Source organism: Capra hircus (assembly GCF_001704415.2).
Source record: "Capra hircus breed San Clemente chromosome X unlocalized genomic scaffold, ASM170441v1, whole genome shotgun sequence".
NCBI lineage: Eukaryota > Metazoa > Chordata > Mammalia > Artiodactyla > Bovidae > Capra > Capra hircus.
In genome coordinates, this window is record NW_017189517.1 from 2044610 (window position 1) to 2058463 (window position 13854).

At 42.6% G+C, this 13854-nt stretch overlaps 1 long non-coding RNA gene across 1 annotated transcript in view; it reads left to right on the top strand.

Annotated features, from left to right (window-relative positions):
• The first annotated feature begins 11336 nt into the window (after positions 1–11336).
• Positions 11337–13854, top strand: part of LOC108634473 — a 111822-nt gene continuing 109304 nt past the window's right edge. The window contains exons 1-2 of the long non-coding RNA XR_001917633.1: positions 11337–11523; positions 13105–13164. This is a non-coding gene — a long non-coding RNA (uncharacterized LOC108634473). The remainder of the gene's footprint in view (positions 11524–13104; positions 13165–13854) is intronic.

The window sequence follows — 13854 nt, forward strand, 5'->3', positions numbered from 1 at the left end:
CATTACCTCTGATACCTTTTGGTAACAGGGGCTATTACGGGTGAGGAGAGAGGGGAGTGTTATGATTACTTCAGGCGAAAAGAACAGGAAAGTAACAGTATAGGAACCAGCCATTAATAATAGTGGGAATGTATTTAAATGAAGAAGAATAAGATGGCTTCTCTTTAACCAATTCTTTACCAACGCACTGCCAGAAAGAACAGCAGGACTAACGTATAATGCCTCTTATTTGATTGATGCATTTCCTAAAAGCGGTTACTGCTAATAAAAATCCTCAGAAGATTTTCCAGTGTTGCTCCTCCAAACCACCAGACCTGCTGCCAAAACCCACTTGCTTTTTTCTCCAAAAGCATTAATGCGCATTTGCATCCAGGCTCTCCTCTCGTGAATCACCTCATCTATGGTGGAGGAAAACCACAATAAGTTAGTTGTCACGTCTCAATATCCGTGACCAGAATAGGGGCAGTGGCAGTGCTCTTCATGCCAGCTTTCCAGGAAGACAAAGGAAGGTTAGAAAGGGAGGTCACAGCACGGACCTCTGTGACAGCTGGGCAGAGGACCCACTGTATGTATCAGCCTACTCTAGGAGTAATTCGTATGCAAGTGATTCGGTCAGCAGTTTGTGATTCTGGAACACTATTCATAAAAGGGCCTTTCCTGGAATCTATCTTATATATGACGTATTTTTCCCCATTTAATTCAATAGTTCTCCTGAATATTTTAATACAGCAATAGTAGTCCAAATAGCAAACACATGTGAGGTATTGACTTTTCTTTCCTTTTATCATTTTCTGCTGTAACTGAAATTTTCTTCCTGAGTGAATCTCCAGGCCACTAGTGGACATTACCTTTAATCCATTGTGTTTCTTTTTTTTCTTTATTTCTTTTTTAAGTTGGTATTAACATGGAAGAGACATAAAGCAGTTAAAAAATAAACGACGTCTAGGTTGGTGACGATCTCCAGAGCAAAGCTTACAGGGACTGGTAGAGCAAATTTGATTTGAAAATGATTACACAAGTGAATTCTGTGTAAATAATGAATTGGAAAGAAAATCAGGCTGGGAGTATTTGCTTATCCACTTATTTCCACATGGAAGAAAAGCCATAATTCCTGTCAGCCTGTGCTTACAGCATGCCTAGATTGGCCAGAGAGAAACCAACCAGTGATGGAAATAAATACACAAGCCCACTCGTCCACTGCGTTCTCTGTCAGGCGACACCAAGGAAAGCATAAAGATAATATGTCTTTGGGTAACAACCCATAAATCCATGGTTACAGTTCAAGCACTTAGCTTCAAATTCCCAAATGACCATGCCACTGTTCTTTCCTCTTCCAGAAGCTAGAAGTTCACTGTCAAAAAGGAGGGGAGGGGAGGGAGGGGCAAGGCAGCTAAAATGCTCAGCGACCCTAGCAAAATTCTGGGAAGGCTTGCCCTCCTCACAAAATCACATCTTGAGAAACTAACTGGTATGTCGCTGGAAGACACTGTCAAGCTAGCTAAGGATTTTATCAAAGTGCAGCTAAAACAAAACAAAGCAAAGAACAAAGTGCACCTAGCTTTCAAGAGCAGTGTTCCTTATAATGTACAGCTGATTTCTGCATATCAAGTCTTATTTTTCCACTGACTCACACTTTTTTCTATTTTTAAAAATTAAATATTGAGTAGTTATAAAGAGGAATTTATAAGAGACAAATGTGAAGTATAAAAAACAATGATTCATGGCTCAAGAGGGAGGGGATATTATATACTTAGGGCTGATTCGTGTTTTTGTATGGCAGAAACCACAACAACATTGTAAAGCAATTATCCTCCAATTTAAAAAAAGAGAGAACAAAAAGCCCCCCAAAAAATGGTGCACTTAAAATTGTATATACAACAGCCAGTTGAAGAAAAAGAATATAACTATTACTTTTAAGGGTTCCCAGGTGGCGCAGTGGTTAAGACTCTGCTGCCAATGAAGGAGATGCAAGAAACGTGGGTTCCATCCTTGGCTCAGGAAGATCCCCTGGAGAAAGAAATGGGAACCCACTCCAGTATTCTTGCCTGGAGAATCCCATGGACAGAGGAGTCTGGTGGTCTACCGTCCAGGGGTCATAGAGAGACACGACTGAGTGAGCACGCATGCATGCATGAACTTTAAAGGCCACTATGTGCCCCTCCCCTAATTCTTTCCATCTCCCCTCAGAGATAACCACTATTCTGAATTTTGTGTTAATTATTCCTTGCTTATCTTTATAGTACTACTATGCATAATGACTGTCTTTCAGAATGTTTTATCTGATTTTCAGAAGGATTCTTCAGTCTCCAGGAGCTTTAACTTGTGCTGTTCTTCACATTCCAATGAGCTCCCTGGCTTCCCCCATCCACCTCCAGGTTGCCCAGTAACTGGTAATCTATGAACAAAGGTAACATTTAGTAGTGAATTCATATAGAAAGTCAGGCTTCCCAGGTGGTGCTCATGGTAAACAACCTGCCTGCCCATTGCAGGAGATGGAAGAGACCTGGGTTCAATCCCTGGGTCAGGAAGATCCTCTGGAGGAGGGCATGGCAACCACTCCAGTATTCTTGCCTGGAAAATTCCATGGACAGAGGAGCCAGGGGGCTACAGTCCAAGGGGAAGAACCAGACACAACTGAAGCGACTTAGCATGCACACATATGGAAAGTCATTAATTCTTTTGTAAGAAGGCTACTTTTGTTTTTCAAGTGAATTTCTGCTATCCATGGACGAGGAGCCTGGTGGGCTGTAGTCCATGGGGTCGCGAAGATTCGGATATGACTGAGCAACTTCACATTCACTTTTCACTTTCATGCATTGGAGAAGGAAATGGCAACCCACTCCAGTGTTCTTGCCTGGAGAATCCCAGGGATGGGGGATCCTGTGGGCTGCCGTCTATGGGGTTGCACAGAGTTGGACACAGCTGAAGCAACTTAGCAGTAACAGCAGAGATACAGAATTTGTGGTATATGGGTACCAGAAATTAACATAGCATTGTAGATCAATTACACTTCAAAAACAAACTCATAGAAAATTAGATCAGATTTGTGGTTACCAGAAGCAGGGGAGTGGGGTAGGCAGAAGGAATTGGATAAAGGTGGTTAAAAGGTACAAGCTGTTAGTTATAAGATAAATAAGTATTGCTACTAGGGATGTAATGCCCACTATGATTAATATAATTAATACTGCTCTATGTTAGGTATGAAAGTTGTCAAGAGACTAAATCCTCTCCTCTTTGGTAACAATAAATTTGTTTTCTACCCATCTGTGAGTCTGTTTTTGTGTATAGATTCATTTGTATCATTTTTAGATTCCACATACAATGATGTCAAATTGAGAGGGAGGGAAGAACAAATTGGGAGTATGGGATTAACTGATACGAACTACTATATATAAAAGATAAACAGTAAGGATATACTGTATAGCACAGGAATTATAATCTATGACTTGTAATAATCTATAATGTAGTGTGCATGCGTGCATGCTGTCACTTCCGCTGTGTCCGACTCTTTGCGACCCCATGGACTGTAGCCCACCAGGCTCCTCTGTTCATGGGATTCTCCAGGCGAGAATCCTGGAGTGGGCTGCCATGCCCTCCTCCAGGATAATGCAGTATAATCTGAAAAAAAAAAAAAAAACTAAATCACTTTGTTGAACACCTGAAAGTAACGCAACATTGTAAATCAGGCATACTTCAAGAAAGAAAGAAAATAATCAACTCGTTTGTTTTAAGCAAAAGAGAGAGAGAGAGAGAAACAGAGAGAGCACTTCCTAAGAGTTCTCATCACAAGGAAAAAAAATTGTTTTCTATTTCTTTAATTTTGTATCTGTATGAGATGATGGATGTTCACTAAACTTATTGTGGTTATTGTTTCATGATGCATAGCATCATGATTCTATACACCTCAAACTTATACAGAGCTGTGTGTCAATTATATCTCAATAAAACTGGAAGGAAAAAAAATCAGTTTAAAAAGGTATCAGTGAGGATGTGGAGAAATTGGAATACAATGTTGGTAGAAATAGAGAATGGTGCAGTCACCATGGAAAAAAGTATGGAGGTTCTGCCAAAAATTAAAATTAGACATGTCACTGACACTTGTGTGTGTGATGTGATACACTTATATGTGTAAAATATTATTTAGCCTTAAAAAGAAGGAAATCTTAGCATTTGTGACAACATAGATGAACATAGAAGACATTATACTAAGTGGAAAAAGCCAAATAGAGGTGGACAAATATTCATAACTCCACTTATATGAGATAACTAAAATAGCCAAACTCATACAGAGAAAAGAATGGTGGCTGCCAGGGGCTGGGGAGAGGAGCAAATGGGGACCTTGTGCTCAGTGAGTATAAGGTTTTCGTTTTACAAGATGAGTAAGTTCTAGACTTATTTACAACATAGTGCCTATCACTAAAAACACAGTATTGTGCACTTTAAGATATGTTAAGAGGACAGATTTCATGTTAAATGTTCTTACCACTCCCAAAAAAAGAAAATCCACAAGAGAAGAGAAGGAGATTTTTGGAGGTGATACATACATTCAGTGCCTTAACTGTGGTGATGGTGTTATGGCTATATGCATGTGTTCAAACTCATCAAAATGTACACACTAAATACATGGAATTTTTGTATATCAGTTATGCATAAATGAAGCTTTTTCAAAAGAAACAGAAGGGACATTGCCCACGATTTTTGTCCCTATAATCAGGAAAATAAATTTTTCCATAAGTCAAAGCATATTCCTTTTTATGTCTCACTGATGAAAAAGCACCCAAGAAAAGTACTGTTAGCGTCTAGTCTATCTTTTGATAATGATAAAGGAAAGGCGTGCTTTCAAGGTGCGGGGTTAACCAATTATTAGTATGTGCCACAGCAGGAGCTCTCTGTTATCCAAAATTGTTTGACAAATTACTGTCTCAACACCCAATCCAGCTACTAATAATTATAAGCTTCCTTCAAGTGTTTAAATAAGCAAAAATAAGTGTATCATGTATGGAACAACACTGGAATTATATAAACCAGAATGTTACTAGATAACATTAACACTCAACACTCAGTAAACAGAAACTCTACACAAAGTCAAAATGGGACGATTACCAGCAGAATCAACTCTGACCCAGTTTAGTTCAGTTCAGTCATGTCCGACTCTTTGTGACCCCGTGGACCACAGCACAACAGACTTCCCTGTCCATCACCAACTCCCGGAGCTTGCTCAAACTCATGTCCATCGAGTCCGTGATGCCATCCAGCCATCTCATCCTCTGTCATCCCCTTCTCCTTCTGCCTTCAATCTTTCCCAGCATCAGGGTCTTTTCTAGTGAGTCAGCTCTTCGTATCAGATGGCTGGAGAAGGGAATGGCAAACCACTTGGTAGTCTTGCCTTGAGAACCATGGACAGTGTGAAAAGGCAAAAAGATATGACACTGAAAGATGAACTCTGACACAGGCCAAATTGAAAGGCTAATGCAAGCCACCTACTGAACCAGGCTCAGGCTGCAGAATGAGGTACAACACTGACCACTGTGACTTAGCTCCACAGACCATTCCAACACGAGCAAAGACAGAACCTTGACACTGGCTAAAGTCAGAAACTGCACCTTGAACTACTTTGGCCAAATATGCATCCCCAATCCTGCTCACATTAGTAGCTGACATCTGGCCACAAACTACACTCTAATACTGTCCATAGATGAAATGCTAACTTTGGTCTGAGACAAAACTAGGGCTCATCAAAGTTAATATCCTAACATGGCAACAGATAGTATAAAACTAAGACACTGCCTGTGTATTAACAACGGCCACAGACTGAGGCCTAAAGCTGGGCCAAAACTAAACTCTAGTTGGAGCTTTACCTGATGAAAGACTGAACATAAATCCTGTTCAAATTCTTATTAGCTCTTCCCCAGGCAATACAATTGACAGGAACTGTAACCCCTGACAGAGCTATGATATGGCCTTTACCGATTTCCAAACCTAGAAATAACAGTGATTCCAATACTGACTAAAAACTAAAATGAAACCTTGAGCTGAGCCCTAACCGTGGATGTGATCTGTCTAAGGTTAAGCCACAGACTGAGCCCGAATACTAACCTTAGAATAAGACCTCTCTTATATAAACTACACCCTAATACTGGCTAAAATTTGAACCCAAATAGTGTACCTTGTCTTCACAATGAGTACAATCCAGGCCACACTGGACTAAAGACAGCCTCACACTGAGCTTTCATGCCAGTCAGAAATACGTTCTGATCTTTGTCACAGATAGAACCATGGCTGTAACACTGGAGCCTAACAATGATAAGAGGCTGAGCCCTAAACTTGCTTCCATGGTCCTCTAACCATGGATCCACACCGACTGGTTAAGATAGCAACAGATCAACTAAGCCTTCACCTAAGCCGAAGATTGAAGCCAAACACATTCCACATTATAAACCTGAACCCTGGCCATGACTTCAACTGTACACTGGCTCTTAAGCCTTAACCTTGGCCTACCAATTGGTCTATAAATCCAGCCAGACTGATTTACAAAGGGTCACTATTTCACAAATTCATCTTCTTCTGTGTGTGTGTATGTTAGTCACTCAATTGTGTCCAACTCTTTGCGACTCTATGGACTGTAACCCACCAGGTTCCTCTGTCCCCAGAATTCAGGCAAGAATAGTGGAGTGGATTGCCATTCCCTTCTTCAGGGGATCTCCCCAAGAATCAAAGCTGGGTCATTCCCACTGCAGGCAGATCCTTTACCGTCTTCCCTGGTGGCTCAGATGGTAAAGTGTCTGCCTGCAACATGGGAGACTGGGGTTCAATCCCTGGGTTGGGAAGATCCCTTGGAGAAGGAAATGGCAACCCACTCCAGTACTGTTGCCTGGAAAATTCCATGGACCGAGGAGCCTGGTAGGCTATAGTCCATGGGGTCGCAAAGAGTCGGACACGACTGAGCGACTTCATTTTCACTTTCTATACCCAAGCATTTTTTCCTGGGTACATTTTCAAGCATACATTCTATGAACAATAGGTCAAGAAGAGTCCCACCTTTGTATGTGTAAACACACATACACACACATTACAATTAGCATTGTAAAAATATTAACTGTCACTCCTTTTTTCTTTTTTGGCTGTACCCTTTAGCTTGTAGGATCTTAGTTCCCTGACCAGGGATTGTACTTGGGACCCCAGCAATGAGAGTGCAGAAGTACAGTCTTAACTACTGGACCGCCAGGGAATTTCACTGCTATTTATTTTAATTATTAGTCTTATTTATTGATAGTTTCCCCCTATTAGAATGTAAGTTCCAAAGGGAAGGGATATGGTCTGGCTTTTCCCCCCACCCCCATTCCTCTATTTCCAACATCTAGAATTGTACCTGGAATGTTGTAGGTACTCAATAAATATTTGTAGAATGGATGAATGAATAGTTCCTTGTTACTCTTCTGTCCTCTTATTTAACCTCCGTACAATATTCCAGTGCTTCTACTTTGTTTTCTGTTGGTTCCACTATCAGGCCATTCCTTCTGAGCTTCTTTTGAAGGCACATCTTCCTCTACCTACTACTTGAATATGGTTATTTTCTAGGGTTCCATACTTAATCTTGGAGAAAGCAATGGCAACCCACTCCAGTACTCTTGCTGGAAAATCCCATGGACAGAGGAGGCTGGAAGGCTGCAGTCCATGGCGTCGCTGAGGGTTGGACACAACTGAGTGACTTCACTGTCACTTTTCACTTTCATGCATTGGAGAAGGAAATGGCAACCCACTCCAGTGTTCTTGCCTGGAGAATCCCAGGGTCGGGGGAGCCTGGTGGGCTGCCGTATCTGGGGTCGCACCGAGTCGGAAACGACTGAAGTGACATAGCAGTAGCAGTCATACTTAATCTTAGTCCTTTTAAAAATTACCATTCTAAGCACACCATGAAATTCAATTCATATTTATGTATTTAATTACCATCTATTATTGATGTTTCCCAAATGTCTAGTTCTAACTCAGACCTCTCTCCTGTGCTTCAGATCTACATTTCCTTACAGCCTATGAGGCATCTCTACACAAATATTCCAGCGATTCCTCAAATTTTTAAAAGTCCTATACCCCACAAAACTTGCAACTCTTTCTGGGGTCCCTATCTCAATGAATGGTAGGTTCACTCTTTCACATGAGAACCTGAGAGTCATAATGGATGCCTTCCTTTTCCTCCCTTTTCATATTCATGCATGCATGCGAAGTTGCTTCAGTCCTGTCTGACTCTATGCGACCCTATGGACAGCAGCCCACCAAGCTCCTCTGTCCACAGGATTCTCCAGGCAAGAATACTGGAGTGGATTGCCATTTCCGTCTCCAAATTCTTGAAATTTCATACTCAAATCATCACCAAATCCAACTGATCATATCATTTTCCTTGCTTAAAATCCTCTGATGGTTCTTTAGTGCTTTCAGGTTATATTTTGAACTCATTAGAATGGCCCTCTATTCCTGCCCCATCTAGTTCTTGCTGTATCGAAATTTCTTTTTTTTTTTTTTCACTCTCTCACATCCTTATTCCTGTGTATGGAATATGATTAACCTCCTTGCCCCAAAGCTGACAAATATCTTACCAGTTCTCCAAGGCTCATCATTCAAGCATTACTTTCTCCAGAAATGGAATAAGTTCTTCCTCTTCTATGGTCCTACAGAACCCTATATAGAACCTTTTAGAGCATTCTGTACATTGTATAGTCTATCTCCCTTCTTAGATCATGAGCTACTTCAGAGGAAGGACTATTTTCCAATTCTGTAGCAATTGGGCCAGTCCAGGGCCTTGCACAAAGCACTTTGCTGAATACATTTTTGAATCTATTAAATCATCTTCTTCCTTCATGTCACATTAAAAAATTTTAGGCAAGTATCTGAGCAAAATGCAATTCCTCTTTCTTTTCTTTCGTTCCATTTGTGAGTCAAAAAGTTATCATCAGTAAAATGGTAGTAACCCAATCCTAATGATCCATTCAGCTACAAGGATTCATCTCTAACAAAGAAAGCAGAAGTCAAAAGTGAGGAGTGAAATTAATGTAATAGACCATTTTCTTCTGATGTACTCTGCATATAAGTTAAAAAAGCAGGGTGACAATATACAGCCTTGACGTACTCCTTTCCCTATTTGAAACCAGTCTGTTCCATGTCCAGTTCTAACTGTTGCTTCCTGACCTGCATACAGATTTCTCAAGAGGCAGGTCAGGTGGTGTGGTATTCCCCTCTCTTAAAGAATTTTCCACAAATTCTTCGAGAATATTCTTTATTTTCTTGAAGAATTTATTTTTTTCTTGGGGGGGGGGTTCCAAAATCACTCCAGCCATGAAATTAAAAGACGCTTACTCCTTGGAAGAAAAGCTATGACCAACCTAGACAGCATATTAAAAAGCAGAGACATTACTTTGCCAACAAAGGTCCGCCTAGTGAAAGCTATGGTTTTTTCCTAGTAGTCATGTATGGATGTGAGAGTTGGTCTATAAAGAAAGCTGAGTGCCGGAGAATTGATGCTTTTGAACTGTGGTGTTAGAGAAGACTCTTGAGTGTCCCTTGGACTGCAAGGAGATCCAACCAGTCCATCCTAAGGGAGACCAGTCCTGAATATTCATTGGAAGGACTGATGTTGATGCTGAAACTCCAATACTTTGGCCACCTGTCATTGGAAAAGACCCTGATGCTGGAAAAGATCAAAAGCAGGAGAAGGGGACAACAGAGGATGAGATGGTTGGATGGCATCACCGACTCTATGACATGAGTTTGAGTAAACTCAGGGAGTTGGTGATGGACAGGGAGGCCTGGCATGCTGCAGTCCATGGGGTTGCAAAGAGTAGGACACGACTGAGCGACTGAACTGAACTGACTGACTGAAACCATTTTCTCCAACCTTTTAATCACTTGAAAGTGTTTAGGTTTCCCCTTGTATTCCTTTATCTACCTCCTTTAGCCTATTTTTTTTCAGTAAAAAGATAATTTTGTAAAGAAATATACAGTTATTTTTTATTATTCAAGTTGTATATTTGCTCTCAACTGTTGCATTACACCGATTGATGTGGCTTCTGTTTTTCACAGCGTGACTTCATTATAGGTTAAACAGGTTTCTTATGGCTGGCTTTGAGGTTATTAGTGGCTCAGATGGTAAAAAGTCTGCCTGCAATGGCAGAGACCCCAGTTCGACTTCTGGGTCAGGAAGATCCCCTGGAGAAGGAATTGACAATCCACTCCAGCAGTCTTGCCTGGCTTCAATTATTGCAGGAAAAAGCCAATTCTGACTGCATGTTCGAAGTGTTTCTTTGACTTGATTTTGGTTGCTTTTGTTATTATAATCATACATACTGGCCTATCTCAGAGAATCCTGCCCCTCTGCCTGACTGTTACTAAAGCGTCTTTGTTCAGACCCCTGTCCACCTGTAGATGGCAGGCAGGAAGAAATTAACAAATTTCCTTGCCATTGTAGGAGATATTTTTCAAAATTAAAAGCCTTTTTACTTTGTCTCCTCACTTCCCCCAGCTCTGTTCTATAACAGAACCTGATATCCAGACCCAGATAATATGGTTATTTGAGACATTACTCTGCCATATCCTTGGTCAGCCAACTGTCCAAACCTTGCTTCAACACCTCATCTCTGATTCATCAGCCCGTCCCCCAGGTAGTAGAGAAAGCTTGGACTCGTTAACACAGTCACATTTCTATGCCTGCTGTGACACCATTTCCAAGGGAAAAAATATAGCTCCCAATTAGAAACAAATATACATTTCCAGAAACTTTAAAGTGATACTAATGATGGTTCACACAGAACACATTTTGACAATTTAAAAGGACGAGTCAAAATTCTTAGCTTATCAGAGTATAAATAACATTTTGCAAAAACCCCCTGAATCAAAACTTAATGAGAATTTCAAATTGCGATGAAGTGTTTGCCCCCCTCCCCCCACATGCCAGTAGCTCAACCAACAGTAAAATCAATCTAGAACCTTCAGCTGACCCACAAGCACAACCCCATACCCCAAGAAGGGCGATTCTGTAAGACAGCACATTTCAAACTACAACATCCAGAACACTGTCCTCAACCCGAAACTCTGGGGACAATAGGAACCGGGGGAGGGGGCTGGCAGAGGGGAGGAACTCTGGGTACAAAAAATGAAAGGTCTCGACTTCATCTCCCACAATCCTGTCTTCACTAGAGTCTCTCCGCCAATGTCAGTATTGGATTCCACCCCCTCTACCAGGAAGAACAGCCTCCAACGACCTCAAACTACATTTCCCAGGAGGACAAGGGCTCGGGCCTGAGGCTCCCCCGGTGACCAGTAGCCAATAGGAGACACCTCAGCGGCTGCAGAGTGGGTGAGAGTCCAACCTGGGCCTGGGAGCCGGGCCTAAGCCGGCAGCGCCAGGCGGGGAGTTCAGAAGACTGTCGCCCGGCGCCGTGCGCCGCAAGGGCACTGCCTGCTCGGAAGCTGCGGCACCTCCCGATTTTCCGCGGCTCTATAAGGAGTCGCGCTTCGGTAGCCGGGGAGCTGGAGGTCAGAGAGGCAGAAAGCCTGAGCCGCTGAGGCTGGGGACTGTGGGACTGAGGGGGCCTAGGGAGGATGGTGCTTCCGGGTCCGCGGGCTTCAGCCCTGACTCCACCCAGTTCCGCCTCCGAGCGGGAGGGGGCTTCGGGCAGGGAGGTGCGGTGGGCTTCTGAGGTCTCCGCGCGCGCTCCTCTGGAGCCTCTGGAGCGTACCCTCTTTTCTCTTTTTCCTCAACTCTGCCCTGTATCTTTTTCCTCTACAACGCCACCCCGTGTCCCCCAACCCGGCCTTGTGCCTCCTCAGACGTCTGTAGTTAGGGTTCTCCACCAGGGTCTTCCCTAGGCGGCGTCTGGCCTCTCCTTACTGCTTGCAGGAGTTGGGCGATCTCTTTTTCCTCTCTTTCAATTCGCACTTAGGGTTTGGGCACACACCTCTCCCACACACGCACACCCCTTTCCCTTGGGGGGTGGGAGTTCCTTGACACGCCCTGGGAGTGACTTTTTGTCAACTTTTCAGTTTCTACCTCTGATGGTGAGATCGTGATCGTCGCCATCTCTTTATTGGCCCTACAACCGCTTGCCCCTTGCCTGATCGGGTCTTTGTAGCGGAAAGGGTTTCCCCTCAATTTTCAGAAGGGATGGGCAGCAGATGAGGGAAGGAATCTCGCTTTTGAGAAATAGGTGTTTAAGGTTCAGTGCAGTGTTCTGATGAGAATAAAAGGCAAGTTAGATTTTTTTTTTTTAAACGAGCACTTAAGGGCTTTCCAGCAAGCGTTGATGTTGACAGATATTTAGGGGGCGCACCAACTGCGGAATAAAGTAGACTGTGCAAAACGACACTGTATTATTTTATTATTAAAAACGCGTGCAAAAAGCTGAGGAGGTAGTGGAAGGGGATACTGATGAGGTGGGAAGGTTGATCCCATGGGAAGTCTAGCCTAAGGGTGGAAGAGCTGAAGGCTTGAAATTCATCTGCTTCCAGACCAATCCTTGTCGGCTTTGGAAAGGAGATGAATTTTAATTTGGGCTCCAAAAGAGTAAAGAAGACTTGAAATGGGCTAAGAGGAGAGAGAAACTGCTTCCTGATACTGGGGTTGGAATTGGAGAAGGATAGAAGAGGTAGATATAACAGGTGCTGCTGCTGAGTCGCTTCAGTCGTGTCCGACTCTGCGACCCCAGAGACGCGGCCCACCAGGCTCCCCTGTCCCTGGGATTCTCCAGGCAGGAACACTGGAGTGGGTTGCCATTGCCTTCTCCAATGCACGAAAGTGAAAAGTCAAAGTGAAGTCGCTCAGTCGTGTCCGACTCATAGCGACCCCATGGACTGCAGCCTACCAGGCTCCTCCATCCTTGGGATTTGCCAGGCAAGAGTACTGGAGTGGGGTGCCATCGCCTTCTCCAGATATAACAGGTGAGATTCCCTGAACTCGAGTAAAATGTGTCAGCAGGGATAGTTGGGAAAGAAATAGTGTTGAAAATCTCGGGATCATAGGCTACTTTAAAAAATCCTCGTAGTTTGGATATTATTCTATATCAAATAAAACTGAAAGCAAAAAATTAAGATTGGGTGATTTTTGTTTTTTCATCCTAGGGGAACCTGATTTGAGATCAATTCTTGGAGAACACAAAGAAGTGTGGTGGTATGTTCCAGGTGTGAGTTTAATTTAAAACCAAGAAGAACTTTGTCTTATAGCCTGTTTTGTTTGTGGCTATTCTTAGCTACAATCTATAGTTGTCATTTTAAAGCCTGGTGATGTAAATTTATTTTCTTAAGAAATGCATTTGCTGTCCTTGTGCATCATATTACCTGAATTGTAGTCAATTCACTGGGCAGACAACAGTGATTGCTATTTATTGAGCCCATGAATGTTCCAGGCACTATCATAAGCACTTTGTTGCATAATATTAAGAGTCTTATGGTATAGGTATAATTTTTCTAGAAGAAACTAATATGTCAAGAACTTAAGCAACTGCCTAAAGTCACATCGTTTGTAAGGAGTTGAGCTGGGGTTTGGAAGTCAGATTTCTGACTCCAGAGCCCGTGGTCTGTCCATCATGGTTTGCTGGTCCCAATGTTCACTTTTGTTCTTGACTTTCCATTTGTGGTAAGGAGAGGTTATTGTGAGATACATTCGATCATCTTGGCAAAAACACAAGCTTCTCTGTCAGTATGTATCTACCATAAAGTAGCTGCCAAAACCAAGTTAGCTTAACTGCTACTGCAGTGTGGCTAATTGTGTCTGCCAAAACTGTAGTCAGTATTACTATCTCTGATTTAGATGCTTCTCTTTATAAAACTTGTCATCCCTCTAAGCTATTTGGGCCTGGACAGAATTTTGCC